Below are 24,749 nucleotides of genomic sequence, written 5' to 3'. Positions count from 1 at the left end.
TCCCTAGCTTCCACCGGGGGTCAGTGTAGCACTGCCGTTCCTCCCACCTGCTCTGCCGCACACCTTGCTGAGGCCCTTGGGTTAGGATGTGGGTCAGTGAGTTATATTTGGAGCCCTGGAGGCAGGCGCCAGGCCAGGTGGGCTGAGGGATCCAGAGCCACTTGAGAATCAATTTTGCTTGTTTGCTTTGAATGTAGAGTTTCAGAGGGAACTTATTGGGAAAGCCACATTTCTGCAACACGGAGAGGACTAATCCCTCCCCTCTTCAAGCCCCCGAAGTGGCGGTAGCTACCCTTGTCAGAGACCCCTTCTGCCTCGTCTGCATCCACCTGGGAGGTGGGGTCCACCTCGAGGCAGTTCTAGAAAAGGGCAGATTCCAGCGTCTCAGGGAGTCTGGGAGAGTACCTAGATCGCCTGCCACCCTGCACAGTGTATAGCTTTCTGCTTGGCTGTTTAGAGACCTGAGAAACTGACCAGAGAAGGTGGCCTGATTGGCCCAAGGTCTTGAAGGAAGTCAGTGGCAGGACCAGGTTAGGGTCGTGGTCTCCTAACCCCTGGTTCTCTGATTTTAGTGGCTCCAGCTGGGGGTGACAGTATCCTCGGCATCACTTACAGCGCCCCCTTCTGCTTTCTCAGCCAACATGCAATGACCTCGCAAGGTGGGCACTGCTCTCTTCATGTCACAGATGAGGACACGGAGGTGGGAGACGGGCGGGGCTCCTGGGCCAGCAGGTGGAGGCCAGGCCTCCTGCTCTCCCGCTTGGAGTTGTGTGGAGCATGTGAGCACCTCCCACATGCCAGTGTGCATCAGGGCCACCTTCGGGGAGCTGCTCTGAAATGCGGGCTGCTGGGCTCCCCACTCCAGTGGTTCTGATTCTCTAGGCTTGTGGTAGGGCCTGGGGTCTACTTTCTGATCAGACTACCCAAGGAATTCTGAAGCAAGCCATTGGCAGATCACCCTTGGAGACCATTGTGGCCACCATCAATACTTCTCAGACTTCGATGTGCATCGAAGCACCTGGGCATTGGGCTCAAATGCCCATTTGGATGCAGTAGATTGAGGTGGGGCAGGATTCTGGAATATTTATCTAATATGTATAGATATTTTGAGTGCTGCTGCCGCTGGGGGGTCGTGGACCACACTATGAGAGCCACTGTGGCTGGGACCACGCTCTCATCCCCTGGGCATAGTAGGAGTAGCCATCAACATCCATTCTGCTATCCCTCCCAGAAGAGGCTAATGTTTCATGGTATCCTGTCACTTTCTGAAATTTCCTCTGGCCTCCAGCCTAACCACACCCTCTCCTCTGTGTTCCTTACATCAGAGGCTGGGAGTTCCAAAGGGAGAAGAAAGAAAAGACAGAACTCCCACCAGACTCCATTCCTTAGAGCAGTGGTTCTCAACCTTCCTAATGCCACCACTCTTTAATACAGTTCCTCATGTTGTGGTGACCCCCAACCATAAAATTATTTTCGTTGCTACGTCATAACTGTAATTTTGCTACTGTTATGAATCATAATGTAAATATCTGATATGCAGGATGTATTTTCATTGTTACAAATTGAACATAATTAAAGCATAGTGATTAATCACAAAAACAATATGTAATTATATATGTATTTTCCAATGGTCTTAGGCAACCCCTGTGAAAGGGTCGTTTGACCTCCAAAGGGGTCATGACACACAGGTTGGCGACCCACAGGTTGAGAACCACTGCCTTAGAGGAACCCCATGGAGCCACTGTTGGCAAAACCGCTCCTGGACGTCCATGGAGCTCAGGGAGGGAAAGGAGCCGTCAAGTGCTTGGGGAAACGTAGGCAACCCTACCTCCCACGGACACCTTTTCTCTGCCTCTTTCTCATACCTTCCCCATATTACTTTCATGCCCTTCTGAATCTTGTGTTACGTTAATGGTTCCCTAAGTATTTTTAATTAGATTTTCCAAGCAAAAGAAAGTTCCCAAAGTTAATTAAAAGTTGTCTTACTGTAATTGTATAAAAGCAGCTTTTGCTTCTGAATATTAAATTGTTATAATTAAACTCTTCTATCCATTTAAAGATTTCACTGGAATGTTTATTATTCGTTCATTATGAAGAAACCGTGGGAGGAATGCTGTGCCCACAGTTCGGCGTGGGTCCATCTGATACGGGGTCCATGTCACAAACTCGCTGCCCCTCCCTGGCGATCACATGCCTCTGGGAAAGAAAGATTGAGCCCCGTGCGAGCTGTGGTGGCTCTGTGAGCGCGGGCTTCGGGCCTGTCCCCAAACCCTGGCACGTTTTTTGCATAGATTGTACCATCTCCCACTTACTGGTGCCGCTCCTGCTGTCCTCTTCCGTTTTCATCAGGATGGGCCATGGGCTTATTCTGGACAATACGTGGGGGTGGGGGTGGGGGAATGATGTGTGTGCATCATGGAAGAAACTTCAGGAGCCAGCACCTGGTTTGCCACGACTGTGTCCTTGTCTCCGCTGTCATGACCGACAGTGTCCCTGACGGACAGGCCGCTCCCTCAGCCTGGGATGTGGAGCAAGACGGGTGGAGCCGAGAGGCAGCTGACTGGAGTGGCTTCTACGCTTTGTCTGTTATTGACCTCTGCACCGGGAGGGCCTGTCTGATCCTAAGGACGCAGCCTCGATGGCCCTTTCTATGGAGAGCATTCCCCGGCCACCAAGGCAGGGTTCCTGGTCATTGCTATGAGCCCACAGCTCCCCGGGCTTTCTGATGGACAAACACCCACGCTGCTATGTCTGAGTCAACGCCTCTGTCTCCTTTCAATGGAACCCACTGAAAACAGAGACGTCTGTCCTATGATCCAGGACAGAGGCCTACCATGCTTACTAGACGAACAGCTAAGCTTTGGGGGTCAGACAGATCTGGATGCTAATCCCACTGCTTACTCGCTGAGGGAGAGTGGACACATTGCTTATCCCCTGTAGGCTTCAGGTTTGCATCTTCAGGGTGGGTCCAAGAGTAGAGCCTGCTGTGGACTCCTGGTGCATGCCCACCTCTGGCTCTGTCACCGCTGGCTGTGTGACTTCAGACAAGCTCCTCAGCTTTCCCTATGATCAGTTTCCACTCAAGATGGTGGCGATCATTAGGGTGGGCTCTCACCCAATATGACCGGTGTCCTGTGAGGAAGTCAGGACACGGACATGCACAGAGAGGAGACCATGTGAAGACACCGGGAGAGAAGGGCCATCTACAAGCCAAGGAGAGAGGTCTTAGATGAAACCCACCCCGTGGCACCGCGATCTCACACGTCCAACCTCCAGCATTGGAAAAGAATACGCTTCTGTTGTATAAGCCCCAAGTCTGTGTTATGTTAACAAACAAATGCAGTGATTTTTTAAAAAAGATACTTTATTTTTTTAGAGCAGTTTTAGGTTCATGGCAAAAGGAAGCAGACGTTGAAGATCAGGCAGGTGCCCCCTGACCTCACACATGTCCACAAGCAGAGCGTCCCATGATCAACGTCCTGCAGAGATGTGTCCGCTCTTCCACTGGGCAGGAAGCTTCCGAGGTGCGTCCCTGGCGTAGCATGGGCCAGTTCTCCATTTCTTTCATGATGAGTCAGATTCCATTGTATGGGTGGACCATGACTTGTTTGCCCATTCACCTGTTGGTGAACATTTTGGTTATTTCCACCATTTGGCTACTGTGAATAAAGCTGCTCCAAACATTCATGTACAAGGTCCTGTGTGGACCTGTGTTCTCACTTCCCTTGGGTGTATATCTAGGAGTGGAATTGCTGGGCCGTAAGGTGACTCTATGTTTAACCTTTGGAGATGTGTATAACCTTTACGCATGTTCTTACCTCTTCCCCGGAACCCGGTATGGTGCTGAGGTGGAGTGTGATTGGTGGGGAACTGCCTGGTTCACGCCCTGCCTTCACTCTTCACTGGCTGGGGACCTCGGGCAAGGTACTAATTTCCTGAGGTGGGCCTTATAGGTTGTTGTGCAGATTCAATGTAAACAGATACCAAGAACTTCTTCTATATCAGGGGTTCTCAACTTGTGGGTCGCGACCCCTTTGGGGGTCAAACGACCCTTTCACAGGGGTCGCCTAACACCATCGGAAAACACATATATAATTACATATTGTTTTTTGATTAATCACTATGCTTTAATTATGTTCAATTTGTAACAATGAAAATACATCCTGCATATCAGATATTTACATTACAATTTATAACAGTAGCAAAATTATAGTTATGAAGTAGCAACGAAACTAATGTTATAGTTGGGGGTCACCACAACATGAGGAACTGTATTAAAGGGTCGTGGCATTAGGAAGGTTGAGAACCACTGTCCTATATGAATCACTCAGTAAATGTTCCCTACGTTAGGATCCCTGAAGGTACCCTCACGCACACAGTAACTGCTCAACTTATTGGCTATTTTTTATTATTATTGTAGCTCACCTTGAAGGATTTGGATATGTGAGGCTATGAAGAGATGGTGTATTTAGCTGGAGGGAGGCATAAGCAAGAGATAAGTTTCCAAACAAGGACGGGGGCAGACTTAGGGGCCTTGAGCACCAACCACTCTCAGCAGGGCCTCGAATATGCCAATGCCAGTCTCCGTCTTGGAAGTTCCAGCGGGAAGGGGCAGAGGTCACTGTGAGGTGTGGAAGGAGAGGGTAGGTGTATACTGTCTGTCATGCACAGGAATCCCTCAGCACTTGCAGCTCTCCTCACCATATTGTGTGATATTGAAGCTTGACAGTTATATCCCAATTTTTTTCAAAATTTGTGGGACAGAAGAGATCTGCTGAATGCAGAGTTCCTTAGAAGAGACCCCCCCAAAAAATGTGCCTTCACTTCGAGATAATCTATGGAAAGACCACTGCACAAGCAGAACTTGGCCAAGCACTTAGAGCACCACCGAGCCTCAGTTTCTTTACCTATAAAATGGGGGTGCTGACAGGGGTGCCTCGGGGTGGTGTGGGAACTGGAGGAATTACACCCTGCTGTGTGCACATCAGCCCTCGATTGCTACCGTGCACGTTTGTCTTGAAGACCGGGAATGCTTCTCGAGGACGTGTGGGTAAATATTCCCTCCCTAAATATTTGATTTAAAGAGCTTGACTTGGAGGACAGAATAAAATGGAGCTGCGGCTTTTTGCCATGTATTATTAATATCCCTAAATGGGAGAAGGCGCGGGCTCTCGGCTGATGATGCTGTTTCTTGGAGCAGTGAGCCTTTAACCAAGTTTCACTTATTGAAAACGGGCTGCAAAGGGGAGGAAGTGAAATCTCTCTCCCGGAGGAATGATAAAGACTGGCACAGGCATCCTGCCACGTGGGCCAGGGGGAGGACGGCTGAGGGGCCTGGAGGTAGCAGGGAGAGATAAAATAAGTTCATTCGTTCGTTCATTCATTCATTCATTCAACCACCTTTTCCTATCACAGGGCAGTTTTGTCTTCACACTTCCCTCCTTTCTTTTTCTCTAGTCCTTCCTTCTAGTCCTCTTCCATCCCTCTCTCTTCCTTCCTCTTCCCTGCCCCCTCCCTGTCTTTTCCATTGTCAATACCCTCAATGGAGGTAGGAAATATTTCTGATATCTAGATGAGAAGGCTGAGCTTCAGAAAAGTGAACTATTTTTTTAAAAAAATATATTTCATTGATTTTTTACAGAGAGGAAGGGAAAGGGATAGAGAGTTAGAAACATCGATCAGCCGCCTCCTGCACACCTCCTATTGGGGATGTGCCTGCAACCAAGGTACATGCCCTTGACCGGAACCGAACCCGGGACCCTTCAGTCCGCAGGCCAACGCTCTATCCACTGAGCCAAACCGGTCAGGGCAGAGAAGTGAACTTTTTTTTACCAACTCCACACAGTGGGGGAAGTGGTGGAAAGGGAATGTGAAGTCTGCTTAGGACCACAACGCACTTGCAGGCAGGAGTCATATCTGGACCATCTGTCTCGCCGTTCCAGGCTGGGCTATGGCTTCCTGGGGATGCCAGTTCCTTCTGGGTGACCCAAAATGGGTCCATGTCCCTACCGTGGGGCTGTAGTGAGAATTAGCGCAATTATATATGTGTAAGCACTTAACCCAATAGCAGACACGGAGTAGGTATTAGGTACGAGGTAACTATGGTCTTTACTGATGCTCAAGATCGTTCTGTCTGCTTTGAATTCTAAGTCCTTCCAGTCCTTGAGGGAATGTCTCAAGTCCCCTCCTCACTGGCTGAGACGAAGGACGTGGGGTGGGAGGGGGGAAGGGAGGATGCTCAGCTCCTCTTGGGGCAGGCTGGGTCTGACACGTCCTCAGGAAGGTGGGACAGACAGGTGTGGAGACAGGAGAGAGGCCGGGGCTGCAGGTGGAGACTCGGGGTCTGTGACTCCTGTGGTAGACAGGAAGCCCAGAAGGGGCTGCACTTGCCTGATGACCATGAAAAGAACAGGAAGTCGCGTGAAAGAGACCGAGAAGGGGAAATCCCCGTGTTCAGTGCTGTTATGCCAGTGTCTCCTCCACTGGTGGCGGTCAGATTTCTGCCTTGGCCTCTTTGTTCATTTCAATGAACAGACAATGGCCGCCCCTGTGCTCACGAAAGGGACATAGAGGCATCGGGCATGGATCTGTCTGCAAAGAGCTCGCTCTCTAGTGGGCAAGGCAGGCGGTGTCTCGTGTGAAGTGTGCGGACAGGTGGCTGCAGGCCAGCTCACCCAGAGGCTCCACAGGCCGGAGAAAGCAGCACAGCAGACGCTCCAGTAAAGGGAAGACCTGCTCAGCGTGCGGGGAGGACTTTAACCCCCAAGGTCAAATTGATCACAACAGGTTCATTCACAGCGCTGATTTATCTGCCAAGCAGTTATCTCCCCTGTGTGACCACGTTGCAATAGCTGTCACCCCCGATACAAGGACGAGACAAATGCCCTTTCTAGATTCCAGGTACCACTAGGAGAACGAAATCATAACTCACCCTGGAAGCCAGCGATACATATTTATACGCTGACGGGTGCAGGCCTGAGAGAGTTCTTCACTTCCCGCCTTCCCGACCGTGGAAGGACATCAGTCTCCTCTCCAGTTTGTTAATGGGGCTGCCACTCAAGCCAGATTCACCGTCACATGACCATGCCGAGACAGTTCACCATGGGAACATTTGCTCACTTTGTCCTGTCCCAGTGGTTCCCTGCAATGCCTGACACTGCTCTGTAAGTGACATTTCTTTTCTTCTGGAAAAAAATCTTTCTGTCCTCTCCCCTCCCTCCTCCACGCCCCCACTTGTGTTCTCCCCATCTTCTTATTTAACAGAAGCAGCAAATGTCAAACATGTCTATCGACGGGAAGTCAACATTCAAGGCCAAACAAAGCCCATGTAAACTAGCCTTGGTCCATGTGGAATTGGCTTCATTTAATGAACTGGGCCAATTTTTGGGTGGAGACATGACTTGGAAAATCTAGCTATATTGAAAAAACCAACCAGGTTTCATGCTCCATATTCTCTCTGAGGACTATGTGCCCTCTCTTCACAGTTTCTCCTGTGGAACTTTTAAAGTTCTTTCTATCTTCTCAAACAGGTTAAGTGCCTACTCTGCGGACATTGAGATAGGCGTTTTTCATGCATTATCTACCATGGTGTTGGGTCTACCAGCTGGCCATTTGAGGTAGGGGATGGGACAAGCTATATTCCTACTTCACTCATGACAGCAAAAGATTGCAATTTTAAGAAACCATAGCGTAATAGAGGTGGATGTGGGTGAAATGAAAAGAATATTGGATGGGCAAGAGTTCTAAACATAGCATAAAACCATGAAACCAAAAAAGATAGACACATCACATATAATTTAAAATACTTCTGTGTGGAAAGAATGCCATAAATAAGCTGAAAGGCAAACATTAAACTGGCAAAAATATTTGCAACAAATGACAGAGAGAATATTTCTTTATTAATAAAAAGTTCTCAGAAATTCTAATGGAAGAGCAAAAGAGAAAAATGGGCAAAGGGTATAAACAGGCTCTTTCTAGAAAAGAAGAAATAAATGTCTGAAAAGACATTCAATCTCACTCATAACTAAAGAAATAAAATAAATAAAAGTGAATTTGCTTTTCATTTATTTCAGATTGATATATATTAATAAGGAATGGGAAAACTCATGTTGTTGATAGTATAGTGGTACATTGATTTAGGTGGGAAATTTGCAATATCTAATACACCCAGGAATTCTGTTTCTTTTTTTAAATTTAAATTTATTTTTTATTTAAGTATAGTTGGTATACAATATTATATTGGTTATATTAGTTTCAGGTGTACAATATAGTAATTTGACATTTTTATACCTTACAATGTGATCACTCCACTAATTCTTGTAATCATCTATCACTGTGAAAACTTATCACAATATTATTGATTATATTCCCCTTTCTCTTTCCACCCATTCTCCAAACCCCTCCCTTATGGTAACTATCCCTCTGGTCTCTGTTTCTATGAGTTGTTTTTGTTTTGTTTGCTTGTTATTTTTTAGATTTCACATATAAGTGAAACCATACAGTATTTGTCTTTCTCTGCTTGATTTCTTTCCCTTAGCACAATACCCTCTAGACCTATCTATGTTGTTGTGAATGGCAAGGTGTCATTCTTTTTTATTGCTGTGCAGTATTCTATTGTATATATGTACCACGCCTTCTTTATCCATTCATCTATCTATAGATACCTAGGTTGTTTCCATAACTTGGTTATTGTAAGTAATGCTGCAGTGAACATAGGGGTGCATATATCTTTTTGAATTAGTGTTCTCATTTTCTTTTTTTTAAAAATATATTTTATTGATATTTTACAGAGAGGAAGGGAGAGAGATAGAGAGTCAGAAACATCGATGAGAGAGAAACATCGATCAGCTGCCTCCTGCACATCTCCTACTGGAGATGTGCCCGCAACCCAGGTACATGCCCTTGACCGGAATCGAACCTGGGACCTTTCAGTCCGCAAGCCGATGCTCTATCCACTGAGCCAAACCGGTTTCGGCAAGTGTTCTCATTTTCTTTGGATAAATACCCAGAGGTGGAATTGCTAGGTCATATGATTTATCTATTTTTAGTTTTTTTGAGGATTCCAGGAGTTCTATTTCCAGGGATGTACTAGAGATTGTCTCACTTTTGCATGCAACTCAGTGGTGACCATGGTGTGGTCACCCAGCCTGGGGCACACACTCTCTTCATCTATGAAATGGGAATGACACGGCCCGATTGGCTCTAATGTGACATGTGCATTCCTAAGAAACCTCCCATTCTCAAAACTTGGATTTTAGAAACTTTTTTTTAATGAGGGTGAATAAAGGGAGTAGGGCTAATGCATTTAAAACTCACAATTAGTTCTTTTCTTGTAGGAGTTGAAATCATGAGGGAGTTTTAAAAATAGCTCTTAAGATTAATTTTCCAGGGCACGTCAACATAAATAATTCGGTTGATTAAAATCGGTAAGACTGAATCTAAAAGACACGTTGCATCGTATCAAAACCAACGTGTTTCTAACAATTACAATAAATGGCAGCCACCAACTTCGGCAAAAGAATGAGGGAGACCACGGCAGGCCCTGCTCCAGGCTGGAACCCTGCCAGCTGGCTGGTTTGTTCCAGGTGGTGACAGGGACGGTGCAGGCAATTGTGTCTCTAACGAAGCTCGGGCTCTCACTTCCTCTGTGTGAGGAGCATTTGTGCAGGAGGAGAACCGTCTTCAACACGAAGGCTCAGTGTCCCCATCTGGAGCACAAGGCGGCTGGAGGCTGAATTTCCAAAGGTCGAGGACCTGGCCGGGGGCCCAGGACGGAGGAGGCACACGGCCGATGAGATGATGACTCTCGTTACTCATTTGCGCCACCCCAGCTCCTCCAACTGTTCCTCGTGGGCCCCCGCCATTGCAATGTTCCTTTGACATTTTCCAGTTTTAAAAATACCCTGGGGACTTTGTAGTGTGTGTCGGGGGTGGCGTGTGCTTGCCTGAGTGTCGTGCTGTGTGGTAAGAACTGTCAAGGACATGGTGGTGGGAGAAGAGAAGAGGGGGCGCTGATCCTACTGCTTTGGGGTGGTCACAAATGACTGTCATGGAAGGGGGATGGTCAGGGTGGGGGAGCCCCAACATGACATCTAGTCATCAGGGGCTCCCAGGAGAGGGAGGCACATAGAAAGCAAGTTAGAGAACGTCATTCAGAGTCCTGGCTCATGGAAGGTTCTCAAGACACCAGCCCCGTGGGCAAAGGCCCTGTGGGGCCACCTGTCCCTGGTGCAGAGTCAGTGTGGGAGGTGGGTTCCCTCTGGGGGCTGTGAGGGAGAGTGTGTTCAAGGCCTCTCTCCTCTTCTGTGGTTTGAGGATCCCCGTGGAGAGGAGTCTGCGTGTGGAGGACAGTGGGGAGCCACTGAAGAACTTGACACAAGGGTGTGACAAGGACCCAAGTCTGCGGGGTGGGGGGTGGGTGTGGGGGGTGGAAGGGGAAGGAGGGATGTTGGGCCAGTAGGAGGCATGATGGGTTTTGGAGATGTTTAGGAGGGTGGGACACTGACTGGGGAGTGGGGAGGGAGAGGTGGTGCCTGGATGACATTTTGGTCTCGGTTTTGTCTGGGTGCAGGGAGATGGGCATCAGTGGTCTGGGCCCCCCACTCCCCAGACTTGGACCCTTTGGTGGTGACACAGCTGAGAGGTGTTACTCCCCGGGGAACCAAGGAGCCTAAGCTCTGGAGGGATGGTGAGTTAAGGATGGAAGGAAGAGCAGGGCAGATGGAGCGCCTCCAGCACTTTGACTGGATATTCCGAGTCCACAAAGCAGGGAAGCTGCGGCCCCACAGACTCAGTGGCAGTGGGTCCTATGTATGCCCACCTTTTACATCATGGCTCACTCAGAACGCTGCCCAAACCCGGAGTCTGACATTCAGGATTCCACCCCCCTCGCAACCTCCCCTCCCCACCCCGGGTCTGGTCTGAAGACTTTTCCAGCTTCATGCTCTGCTGTTCCTCCTCAGTGGGACCCTCTGGTGAACAGAACCACCCTGTCCTGCCTCTGGCCTGGGTAGCTGAGGGCTGCCCTCTCTGGTCCACCCTCTCCCAGCACCGGGTGCATTGCATGCCCCTGCACGCTCTGCACCCGCCCACTGGTATCCCTGTATCTCCCTTATTATATACTAGAAGCCCAATGCATGAAATTCATGCAAGGGGCTTGGCCCTTGCAGCCCCAGCTTCGTCTGGAAGGACATCTGGAAGGTCTAATTAGCATATTATGCTTTTATTATTATGGATGAGCTTCTTGCTGTCAGGGGCAAGTGTCAGACTCACCTTGGTAACCCCAGTGCCTGTAGGTAGGAAGGAAAGAAGCAAACATGCATTAAACACAAATTAAATGCCGGTCACTACACCATTGGTTTTATGAATCTGTTCACAGTTAATCCTTACTCCCCTTCAGATTTGGCCTTTCAAGTCAGCCCCATTCACAGGTGAGAACAGGGGCGCAGCGGGAGTGACTTGGTAATAAGTGGCAGAGGTCTGAAGTGTGCCCTTTCTCTTCAGCTAGCTGGGTCAGTGCTTGGATGGATGGATGGATGGATGGGTGGATGAATGAATGAATGAAAATTAGAGGGCTGGGGGAGGCTCAGAAGAACCCTTGTGGGCTCTCTCATTTCAGGATTGGAAAGGTAGAAATTCTGTCAATAAGTGAAGTTGGTGAGGAACTGAACGGGGAAGGTCTGCCTATATCCTATATAACACAGCCTGCTGGAGAGTGGCTGGAGGAGCAGAAAGGGCCCCAACCCTTCATTTCCGGTGACCTTGGGCAGATCACTCCCATAGGGAAGAAGGCTGGACACTGTCTTAGAAGCTCCCCATCCACTGTCATTCATCAGTTACCGTGACTGTCCCCATGAACGCCCACTGTCATTCACTCAGTCCCCGTGACTGACCAAATATTGGCCAGAGCAGAGAAGTGGGGAGCAGATCAGCCTGTGGCCCCCGCTTCTCTAGGACCCTGATGGTCTCCGTAGTTGACCAACTCTGAAAGGATGAGACCATTTCACTGGGATCAGCAGTGGGTGCCAGTGTGCAGTCATTTCAAACGAAGCCGTGCTCTCCATCTGCCAGGCTTAGAGGCATTTTTGCTCGTTCAGTGGTGAGAACAAAGGTGGGAGGGAGCACGGGATATTGGATTCCCTTATAGACCAAGGCTCTTGAAGTCCATTATCAGATATGGAAGTGCTGAATCCTGAAGTCCCTTTCCTGACGCCCTTCCCGCGGACTCCCCACAAGATGTCAGGGCTCCTAGGAAGCTTGTTGGGCGGGTTCCGCTCTGTCTCTTCCGGTCACACGGGCATCCTCTCTAAGGTGGGATTAGACCAAGAGCAGGGCATGTTTGAAAGCAGATGCTTCCATTTCCCATAAAAACCACAGCGTGCTCCTCTGTCCATTCATCCTACTTCTCTCTTCATTCACTCAAAAGTGTTCATTATGGCGTCTCTGATGCTCGAGGGCCCCCATCTTCCCAGTAGAAAAAGGGGACCTCAGCTTACCCCTCCTTCTAAGCTAAGGATTCATGAACGACTTTACTGCGCTAAGACGCTCTAAACAAGGGAAAAGGATCAATCCAGTCAATTCTGCTCATTAATATTTTGCAGAAAGTTTCTGCATCTGGGTTCATGAGAGAAATTAGCCTGCAATTTTCGTACAATTTATTTTTCAGGTTTTGGTGTCAAGATGATGCTGGCCTCATAAAAGAAAATGAGGCGAGAGGAGGTCACAGTCTCCGGAGGAGTGTGGATCAAGTGGCCTTACCCCCGAAGTGCTGGGTAGAATTCATTAGTGAAACCCTGAGACGGCGCTGGAGTTTCCTTTGCGGGGAGGTTTCCATTAAGAATTCCATTTCTTTGATAGGTATGAGGCCATAAGCAGGTTACTTTTCCTCTTGTGTCAATTTTAGTAGATTGTATTTTTCTAGGAGTTTGTCAGTGTCGATTATATTTTCAAGTTTGTGGACATAAGGTGTCTTATTATAATGTCAATTTCTATGTGATCCAGCAGTGACATTGCCCATGTCACTCCTGACATGAGGTATTGGTATTTAGTGCTCTCCCGCTCTCTCTCTTATTCCTCAATCCGTTTGCCAGTGGGTTATCAATACGAACAGTCTTCAAAGAATCAGCTTCTAGCTTTGTGACTCAACTCTGTTGTACTCTGGTTTCTCCCATTAATTTCTGTTCTTTATTTCCTTCCTCCTACTTCCTTTGGTTTCATTTCGCTGCTTTTTCCCTAACTTCTTGAGATGAATGCTTAGATCGTTGACCTTTTCTTTTCGAATATCTGCAATTAAGGCTGCAATTTCCCCATGCGTTTTGTTAGGTAGTACTTTCATTATCATTTAGTTAAAAATATTTTCTAATTTCCAATGTCATTTCTTCTTTGACACAAGGGTTATTTAAAAATACATTTCTTTATTTCAAAACAGAGAGACTTTTCTAGCAATCTTTACATTTTGCTGTTAATATCTAACTTATTTTCACTGTGTTCGAAGCACTGTCTTCATAAATTTAATTCTTGAAATTTGTTGAGGTTTGAATTATAGACCAGGATGTGATTCATTTTGGTAAATCAAAGAACCAACTTTTAGCTCTGTTAATGAGCTTTATTGTATTTTGTTCATGTTTGCTATCTTTTTCCTTACATTATCTCACTTCACTCAGAGAGGTGGAATGACTTGCTTGAGGTTATACTGCCGAAAGTGGCAGTGCTGGGATTTGACCCCAAGTCAACATGGTTCCAGAACCCATGGTCTTTCCATTATACTATTCTCAGGTTGTCCATCCATCTGTCCACCTGTCAGCCCATTGATTCAACAATCCATCTGTCCATCCATCCACCTATCCACCCTCCCATGCATTTAACAGATATTTATTTAGCATCTACTATGTGCCAGGTAACCAAGGTCCATACCCTCATGGGGAGATACAGACAAGAAACCATCAAACAGAAAGACGCTGAATATGACCACTGAGTTGATGCCACCACGGCCTGGGTGTTGCCCCCCTCCCCTGCCCCGCGCCCCTGTGCTAACTCCCTGGCTGACCCTGTACAAAGTACCTTACCTCTCTGTGCCTCTGTTTCTCGTTCGTGCAACAAAGCTTTGGACTAGAAATAGGATCTTGAGTTTCTTCTGGCCCCAAGAGTGTCTTCTAAGTCCTTAAGGAGTTCTGCGTCCTCATTCCTTTCTTCATAAATAACACCAGGTGACACTGCACACAAAGCCAAGGACAGGTGCCCATGTAGCCACAGGGGCAGATGCCTGGTGTCTGAAAGCCAAGGACTCTGTCACTTTGAGTCTGAGGACAATTTACTTGGATTCTGAGCTATTTCCATTTGCCTCAGTGGAAGTATGTTTCTCAGTCACAGAGTTCGCATGTGGGGAGCCCAGAGCTACTTCCTGGGAACAAGGTGGGGTTTATTCATCAAATCAAGTCCCGCTGTGGGAGCAGACTTCATGCTTACACCGTTCCTGCATCCAGCAAATATTGTTCCGATCATAGACAAAGACAACGTGAAACGTCACCCTGAAAGTCTGCGTTACCACAGGTTTTCAATTCCAGGGACCCCGAGAAACTTCCCAACACCCACCTCTATTTTCATGCTTCTCAACTTGAACCTAAGATTAACCACTGTTGGCCATTCCTTTTCTTATTAAAAAAAAATCAGATCATAGAAGTAATGTCTTCCCCATATTGAAAATACAGCGAAGAATAAATAAGAAAAATAACCACCCATAATCCTACCACCCACAGATAAACACTATTAACATGTTATCGTATTTCCTTCCAGTCTGTTTATGCTATTCAGAAGAGTTGAAATCATACTTTATAACCTTTTTCTATCCTGCTCTTTTACTTAATGTTATATCATTAAGCATTTTTCCATGTCGTTAAGAACACTTCATAAGCATCATTTGTAACGGTGGCACAATGTTCCATCTTGTGCAAGCAGTTCAATTTACTTAGCCATTCCCTAAAATTCAACATTTAAGGTTTTTTTTACCCATATTATTTTACTACTATGAACGATACTGTGATGAACATATTTTGTGCATAAATCTTTGTCTACATGTCAGATTATTTTTCCAGGAGAGATACCCAGATCGCAAACTTACTAGTCAAGCCTTGGCCAGGTGGCTCAGTTGGTTGGAGCATCGTCCCATACACCGAAGGTTGTGGGTTTGATTCCCCCAGTCAGGGTACATACCTAGATTGTGGTTTTGATCTCTGGTCCGGGCCTATATGCGAGGCAACTGATCAATGTTTCTCTCTTACATCAATGTTTCTCTCTCCCTCCCTCTCTCTTTAAAAATCAATAAACATATCTTAGGGTGAGGATAAAACAACATAACAAACAAACAAACAAACACACAAGACTAAACTTACTAGTCAATTTACGTTTCAGAAATATTGTGCCCAGTTTTTACTCTTCCTGGTAGTCTGTGGAGATAGTCAATGCCCTACCACCCTCCACCAGCATAGACTGTTATCACTAATCAGAAACGTTGCTAATTGGGAGGGGAAAGTAGCCATTCTATTTCAGTTTGCATTTCTCTCACCAGCAGGAAGGCCCAATGCATGCTATAATGTCTGTCAGCTATTGTAATCCCTATTTGATCGACCTCTTCTTCCCAGGTGCTCTTTTCTCTCTGGATTCTGTCTACAGACATGAGCTCCCCCAATGAGCCACAGGAAGAAGTCACAAGCAAGCCCTGGGCCGGCTCTCCGTGCACTCTTGTTCCCTGGAGAAAGCATGCTTTGGCGATCTGTTGCTGCGTAACAAACTCCAAAACCTGGTGGCTTAAAGCAACCATTTTCTTTTGCTCGTGGTCTTGAGCCAGGACTTGGGGAAAGGCTTAGCTAGGCACTTAGTCACTGAACATTGTGGCAGCTGCTGGGGCAGCGGGGGCCGGAGGACCCACCTGCAGGTGCTCCCTCGCTCATGAGGCTGGTGCCTGGGTGGGGTGACTGGAAGGCTGGGCACAGCTGGGGTGGCGACAACAGCACCGCTAGGTGCCATCTTCAGCACGGGGCTGCAGGGGAGCTGGACTTCTTTCCGGCATGTTCAGCGCTCCCAGAGGCAGTGGTCCCAGTTGCACGAAGTAGAAGCTGCTGGTTTCCTAATCAGAGGCCTGAAAACTGGCATCTGTTATATTCTGCTGGTCCGAGCGACCCCAGAGCCCGGGTTCAAGGACAGGACACAGAGGCTCACCTCTTGATGCGGGGAGGGTTGAGGAGTTAACATCTGTCTAATCTGCTATAAAAGAGCGCCTCTCTGTTCCAGGGACAAGTTGTCACGGGTTCAGGGGGTGGAAGAAGCAGGGAATCGGCGGCCCTGCTCAAGGCATGAGCATCGAGAAGTCGCTCCGCCTGCAGAAAGCCACACAGCCGATCCGTAGGAGAGCCCAGACTGAAACGTCAGGATTTTATTGCCCACATTTAGTTCCAGAAGATTTCCTCCCTCCAGGGAAGGGTCTTATCTTGCTAATACGTGTGGAAACCACCAATACATGGAATGACATAAAGTTCCAGAATAGAACCATCTAGCAATAGTCTCTCCCCATTTATAGCTCCTGAAATAACTGTGGTGGGGGCGAGTGAGGGGGAGGGAATTAAAATATCTGGGTCTCTGAGTCAACAATATTGGGTGGTAGATTACATATGCGAATATGCGTAATTTCCAAATCCTTATCTTTTTCCCCCAGGCAAGTGACCTGGAGTTTTAGCGGAGCTTATAAGGTTAAGTAGTAGAGGCTGAGATGATGGGGCAGGACTGCTACTCTTCTCTGGAGAATTTGGGCATTTGCCTGACACAGAGAGCTTGGCCCCATACACCCCTGCTGAGGCTCCCCTTGCATTGGGTAGGTACCATGACAGGAAGGACTCCTTTGCCCCATTTCGTGGCTTATGGAATAGTTGTAAGTTTGTACCCTTAAACATCTCTCCAATTCAATTAGTTTTTCATTTATTTAATTAATTAATTAGATAATTCTTCCTCCTTAGGGAGATTTCCTCCACCTTTTTCCCCCACTGACTCATTCCTCCACCATTTAGCCCAACGCGCAGGTCATTCTGTAAGCGATTCTGTTCCCTATGTGCAGTATTGCGACTTGGTCCTTTCTTTTTGCTTTGTTCTTCTTGTTCCATGTTGTTAATATCTCCACTTATCTTCCTTTATATGTTGATTAGGCTAATTTTACATTCTTATCCCTTCTGGTCTCATATTTCTGCTTCTTTATGGAATGTGCGTTCCAGGATGTTGTTTTTCTTGTCTTATTTCAGTTTAGCTGTGCTTTTAAATTTGTAGTCATGTTTCCCTGTAAATGTATTTTTCCCGAGAGATATGGGTTAGAGTCAGGCCACGCGTGTGGGGGAAGGGAGGCCCCAAGGCCAATGGACTCAGGGGCCTGGTGGGGAGGTGGACAGGCCACAGCACCAAAAACCACAGCCATTTACCCTCCCCCCTCACCAGGTGTCACCATTTCTTGCAGAGAAAAGCAGTACCTGGAGGTGTGGGTCAGAGCCTGGGGTGTGGAGGGGAAGAGATGGGGAGGGGACTGCCTGAGGCTAGTTGGCCCCCGCCCCGTGTTTTTCTCGGCCTTCCTCACAGGCTCCAGTAGGTCCCTGACGCTACCTGGCCCTCAGGTGTGAGTCCCGTAGGTGTAAGGGAGGCACTGTGTGTCCCAGGACCATGGTGGCCGAGAAGGAAGAGAGGAAGTGATCAGTTCCTTCCCTCTTTTATCGCCCACAACCTCGCTGGGCTGGTTCCTCCTCTGGTCAAAACCACTCTTGTACCCATTTAAAAAGGATCCCTCCTTTTCAGAGGTTTCTCACTGTTCTCTTGCTTCTTGGTGTCTCCCCACTCCAGGCCCTTCAGTGCTGGCCTCGGGGGCGGGACCCAGTGTCATGGTAACTCAGCATTTTAGTTTGCCGTCCTGCCCAGCCTCCTCTCCATTCCTTGTTCTTGCACACCCGGTCCTTTCCCACCTTTCTGCCCCTGCCCATACACTCCCTACTGCCTGAATGTCCTTCCTGGCAAACCTCTATTCATGCTGCAGCTCAGCGCAAGCGGCTGCTACCCTGCCCACGTCAGGTCTCCTCTGACCTTCCTAACAATAATGAGGGCTAGGCCGTGTGCCAAACACTTTTTGTGCATTTCCCATTTAATTCCTTCCATGATCCTGGTACAGAGAGGTTCAGTGACTTCTAGAAGGTCGCCCAGCAAGCCAGTGTTGGTGCAGAGATTCACACAAGCATAGGACGCCAGAGCCCATATTCCTAAGCACTTGATCTGCTGCCCTTTCTCAGGACTTTCCCATCTCTCTGTGCTAACAGTGACCTCTCTGGATCACTTCTATTTGTTTCCATCACCGACTCGTTCAGCGGGGACAGGGTTCAATTCCATTCCCCCACCCCTAGCCCAGATTTTCCTCCTTCCAGGATAGGTGCTGTCTTGGAGAAGGTGAGGGTGGGTGGATTAGTCTGCCTGTCCCACTCCTGCCACAGGCCTTTGAGGGTCCGTGCTGAGCAGAGCACCGTGCACACAGCAGAAACCAACCAACGAGATATAAAGTCTGTCCCAGGAGGAAACGGAGGGAGATGTCGTATCTTTGCTATAGTTTATTTATTGTGCTGGAGGACTAGTTAATTCACAACCATTTATTGAGCACCTACTATGAGCAGTGTCTTTTTGACTTGGTCTTACCAATTTCTGCCAGAGAGTTTTTAACTCTTTTTTTGTGAGACCACTGGGCGGGGGGAATCAGGTGTCAGGTGACCCCCTTGCCTCCGGGGCAAACAGGTGTCACATGATTGACAGCTGATGATCTAAGAGTCTATAAAAATTGCCCGAGTAATGGAGACATTTGATTCAGAAACAAGGGAAACAGGGACTCCAGATTCTCCAAGTTTATGGACAAAAGATAAACTATTCATGAGCAAATAGCAAAACGAAGTAAGCATAATACAAAATTAATAAGACATACCTTTTAGAGCAAAGTAAAGGGATTAATAATAAACTACTATTTACTACCGAGAATTCAACTCCCTCCCTAAAAAACAACAGCCCTGTTTGATGATCATATGCTGTCGTCTTGCTACCGCTTTAGAGGTGCCGTTATTGCTAAAACCAGACTCTCTTTAGCTCATGCTGCCTCCATTTCTCCTCCTCTTCCTCCTCCTCTTCCTCCTCCTCCTCCTCCTCCTCCTCCTCCTCCTCCTCCTCCTCTTCCTCCTTCTCCTCCTCCTCCTCCTCCTCCTCCTCCACCTCCACCCCCCCTCCTCCTCCTTCTTTAGATATGATGTTTTTTGAGATCCTTTTGGCTAAAGATGGAGGCATACTTCTTAAGTGAAAAACGGCTTGTTTTGTCTGGGGAGGAACTTTCTCGTCACCCTCAGTGCTGTTTCTTTTCATAGCCACGTTAACGCTGCCTCGCAACGACCTACTGCTCTAACTGGAAGCCCTGCTGGAAGGCAGTGGTGGGCACTGGTGGTGGGCCACCCAACTCATCTCTTTTATTTCTTGCTGGTGGAATTTTGATTTTGGTTGGGGGCCACGTGCCCAACATCCGGGGATAAATCAGGGTTGATGCAAGATAATCTTGGGGATCCTATCCTTCTGGGCAAAGGTCACTGGGATGAGACGTGGGGGGAAGTCTGGTGGGTGTTTGAGAAAGATTTTCCTGTCTTGAGAGAGAGAAAGGAAGGAGGAGAAAGGCCTTTCCACCCTCCTTTCCTCCTTCCCAGTGTCGGTCCCCATCCCATGAGGAATGTGAGCTCCCTGTCTTTTTGAGACCCCGATGGGAAGGCCCTGAGAACCCCGGGGGGCCGATGCAGTGCTCCGATGACCCTGAGCTGCTGAATAAGACAATCCTGGACCTAAGTCCAGCTTCTTGTCACGTGAGAGGAGTCTATAACTCGATTACTTGAGCATTTGCTCATTGGCTTATTCTGTGCTTGCAGCTGAATGCATGCACCCTGGTTCAGCTGGACAGGGCCAGGCCCTGACTTTTCCTGCACATATATGTACCCCACAGTACATAACTCACGCACACACACATCACATTCTTCCTTTGAACCCTTGGCAGTATCTTCTAGTACCAAAGACATTGTTGTCTCCTTTTAACAGAGTGGGAAACAGACTCAAAGCATGACTTACAGCAAATGATGATGGGTTTTACTTGCTGAGATTCAGATAGAAAGTAATCAGACTTGTGCTTCTATGAAAGACGTGGCACTGCCTTCTTAGAAGTTCTTGGCATTGGAGGAAAGTCTTAAAAATTGTGACAGTTAGCCCTAGCTGGTTTGGCTCAGTGGATAGAGTGTCAGCCTGTGGACTGAAGGGTCCCGGGTTCGATTCCAGTCAAGGGCACATGCCTGGGTTACGGGCTCAATCCCCAGTAGGGGGTGTGCAGGAGGCAGCCAATCAATGATTCTCTCTCATCATTGATGTTTCTGTCTCTCTCCCCCTCTCCCTTCCTCTCTGAAATCAATAAAAATATATTAAAGAAAATTGTGACAGTTAATTTATGTGTCAGCTTGACAGGGCCACAGGTGCCCAGATATTTGGCCAAGCATTATTTTGGGTGTTCCTGTGAGTGTTTTTGGATGACATTAACATTTGAATCAATAGCCTGAATAAAGCAGATTGCCCTCCCCAGTGTGAGTGGGCCTTGCCCAATTAGTTGAAGCATCGATGGTACAAAAGATTGACCCTCTCTGGGTAAGAATTCTTCTAGGCTGGCTGCCTTCAAAATGGGACATCTGATTTTTCCTGCCTCAGGACTCACATGGAAACATCAGCTCTTCCTGAGTCTTGGGCCTGCTGGTCTTTGGACTGGAATCACACTGTCCGCGCTCCTGGGCCTCCAGCTCATAGATGGCCGATCTTGGGACGTGTCAGCCTCTATAATTGTGTGAGCCAGAACAAGGAGGGTTTCCTTCTCTGGACAGGGAGGAAAAGGGAATTAATACCCTCTCTGTGGCCTCTCTGTGCCAGGCACTGACTAGGTTCTTTCTGTATAGTTTCTCATGTACTTGTCCAACAGCCTGACAGGGCGGCCCTGCTGCTGCCTCCATCACTGGAGGAAACTGAGACTCACAGCCAGGGAGCAGCTTGCCCAAGGCCACGCGGATGGTAAAGGCAGAGCTGGGGTTTGTGGGGTTTCTATTAAACCAAATGTCTGGGAGAGGCTGCAGGGATTTGTGGGAGAGCAAGCTTCTTTGCTCGTTTTCTCATTCATCCTTAGGGAGCTGTCTGCTCCCCTGTTTGGGGCTGAGACCTAAATCACCATGCAGCTCAGGGTGTCCCCTCTTCTTCTCATTCATTTGAGAAGCTGAGTGATTTACAAAGACAGCTCCTTAGCGGAGTCAGATGCCATTGGCAGCCGTTCTAGAGAAACGCGGACAGTTTATTTTAGCCGCAGGAGAGACTCTCCTTCTGCTCCCTCTGACCATTTCCCCCCTTTTCTTTTCTTTTTTGGTTTTAATCTCATTGTCCCCTACCTTAGTTCTTCCTCTCATGAAAGCAATTTTAACTTCATGACCCTAATTAACGTTTGATGTGCCTACATTCCTTTACTGAACTGATCCTACTTGGATTCCTTCCATTGAAATAGAAGCAGACCAAGAGGGAAAAGCCTTCGGGGTTCTTCTACAGGGTGGGGTTGTATGTGCAGTTGTGGGGTGCCTGAAGATGTCAACCAAGTCTTGGTTGGGAACTGCAGGACTTATGAATGGAACCCAAGTTCCTTCGGACTAAGACAGTGTGACAGAGAGTCAGGCAGATGCCAATGGGCGCAATGGAAATGGATGTTGAATGAAGAAGGAAAAAATGGACAAATGAGTGAATAGGAAGTTACAATGGGTAAAAAAAATTTTTAAAATGCTATTGATAAAAACATCAGTTATGAGTGCTTGTCGTGTTCCAAAGACTGTGCAAAACATGTTATAGCTATTACCTTACTTAATCCCTCCCAAGTATTTTTAAAATAGGTATTTTTACCCTGTTTTTACAGATACTGAAATTGAGAACAGAAGGTTTAAAAACTTACCTGAGCATATTCGACAAAAAATTGGAAGAACTTGGATTTAAAACAGAAGTATTTGAACCAAACAATTAGCTCTCTGATTGCTGAGTGCACTGTGTGATTTGTTCACAATCCTCACCCCCTTTCTTGCTCTGCTCCCCCATAGGTGGAGTGCCCTTTCCCACCCCATTAACTTTGGGCTTGTCCATGTGACTTTCTTTGGCCAATGGAATGTGAAGGCCACCATATCTGAGCAACAGCTTTCAAGGCATTCATTGTTTGGTTCTGCCTCTCATGCATGACTTTTCTCTGCCACGAGAAACCATGCAACATGCCACATTACTGTCCCTGACGAATGCTGCTCCTCCAACTGGGTGCCCAGATGAGAAAACGGATGGAGCAAAACTGAGCAGACAGACGCATACAACTGACCTACAAGAAACAAATGTTTGTACCCATAAGGCACTGGGATTTTGGGATTGCTTGTTACTGCAGCAAGAGCTAACTAATACAGTCTCCATATCCTGGAGACTATTCTACAGTGCTTCCTGGAAGAGGAGGGATGTAAACTCAGATTGGGAAAAGTTTTTATGAGACTGAGAAATAGGGAAAGTGCATTCCAGGAGGTAGAAGCTGAGTGAACAAAGTCATGGAGGTGGGACGGTACATTGGAGCATATGAGGCCAATGAGAAAACAGCCTTAGTGAAGCACCATGGGAGGGCTTGGGGGAAGACAGGTGGAAAATCAGTCCATGGAGAGCATCGGATGCTCTGCTAGGGATGGTAAACTTAACCTTGATGGTGCTGGAGGTGGAGCCACTGAGGGTTCCTGAACGAGGATCATGGCTGCTCAGAATTTCCTGCCTGTGTAGAAAACACCGCTGGTCACGTCTGCCCTGTTCTAATTCCTGGCTGATCCTGTAAACCCGTTCTACCAGCATTTGCCAGCAGCCTGAAAGCTGATTTCTTTCCACCTTTATCCGATGTCTATCAGGATGGGTGAGTCTGCTCTGCTCAGAGGAGGGAGAATGAAGTTGCTTCAGGAATAACAATAGTGAGCTGCTTCTCAAAGTGTTTTGAGTCCTATTTATATGTCCCTAGGAGGGCGAGGGCTGAGGCAAGGGAGGGCCCAACCTACCTGGGGCAGCTATTCTGTGCCAGCAGGGCTGGGTTCACGGGGGTGTGACCCATGGAGTCGCACGGGGCTCTGCCCCAAGAGGGGTCCCACACTTACTTCAATGCTCTATGATCCTTCAAATGCTTCATCATTTTCAAACCAGGGGGCCCCGCATTTTCATGTTGCGCTGGGTCCTGCACATGGTTGCACCAGTCCTGTGGCTCCGAGGCATCGTAGTCCTAGACACTTTCACACCGTGTTTCATTGGATTCTCCTGATAACCCGGGGGGTGATCATTCTGGCCTTACTGATGTGCACACGGAGGCTCAGAGAGGTGAAGTTATTTGCCCAAAATCACACAGCTGGCATGTGGTGGAACTGGGACCCGAACCCTGATTACATTGTCCCCCCAAATCCACTCTCCTTCACCTGACAGGCTCATAGGACATTTTGGTTTTAAAACACCTTTTTCTTCCATTGTTTCACCTTCAACTTCCCAACAGCCCGTGAGGTCAAAGTCATTATCCCCACAGAAGAGAAGTGACTGCTCCCCAGCAGGTCAGTGCTAGAGCAAGACTGGAGGTGAGGTTTTTTCAGACCAGGGCTCCCTGAAACCCGGGCAGAAGAGCCTGCGTCTTAGGGAATGGCTCCATAGAGGCACTGAGAGCCAGGCGGTCGGACGTCTCCCAGACTCCCCCTCTCATGTCTCAGAGACTCACGGCTCCCACGGACCGTGCTCAGAGTTCACTGTTGACCTGGACAATGGAAGTTCCAGGACCAGGCTTGGTCCAAACCCTCCCCTTTATAGATGGTGGAACCAGAGGCTAAGCAAGAATGGCAGTCGCTTGCCCAAAGTCACACACACGGCTGAGGCCAATCCATCAGTGGAGTCACACTCACTCATTCAGGCACCAGGTCCTGTGTTAGGTGCTGGGCATGCAGAGGTGAACAGAGCAGACACAGCCCCGCCCTCAGGAGCTCACATGCAGTGGGGGATGGATAGGGACTGAGGTCCTCACTTCGGGGACCCTCACTTGGCATAGCATCAAGCAGACTCAACAACCCACGATAGGAAAGTCTGCAAAACTTCTGGCTTGGAGAGGCCTGAGCCATTCTCTTAGAATTGATGCTGGCTTTCGAATCAATTTGCATAAGATGGGTCCTATCCTGCTAGAACAGCAAATTAATAGCTCATTTTGTAGATTGAGCAATCAACCCTACAGCCCATTAAATTTAACAGCAAACTGGGCTGATGATCTGCTTTCAGCTCGGTCCCACCATCAACTCCTCTTCCTTCCTCTTGACCTTTCCATTTCCTTCCATCTCCCTTCTCATGAACCCTCCTCCGAGACCCTCATTTTCTCATTAGTAAACACTGTGTTAATTGAACTCCCCAGCATCTCTTCTGTGCTGGGGCTAGAAGGTCTTCCCAGTCCCCCAAGTGGGTTCCATCATCTGTGACGAGCCCTGAACTCCAGCACAAGCTCATTTTGGGGCCCTTGGCCTGGCCGTGGATATGGGCAATCAATATTTTATAAAGGTGTTAAGGTGGCAATAAAAGATGCATGAGGTGGTGTGCAGGGAGGAGCTTGCAGACAAAGGAGT

This window comes from Myotis myotis, unplaced genomic scaffold, assembly GCF_014108235.1.
Source record: "Myotis myotis isolate mMyoMyo1 unplaced genomic scaffold, mMyoMyo1.p scaffold_m19_p_12, whole genome shotgun sequence".
NCBI classification, from domain to species: domain Eukaryota; kingdom Metazoa; phylum Chordata; class Mammalia; order Chiroptera; family Vespertilionidae; genus Myotis; species Myotis myotis.
Note: the sequence above shows the minus strand (reverse complement) of the source record.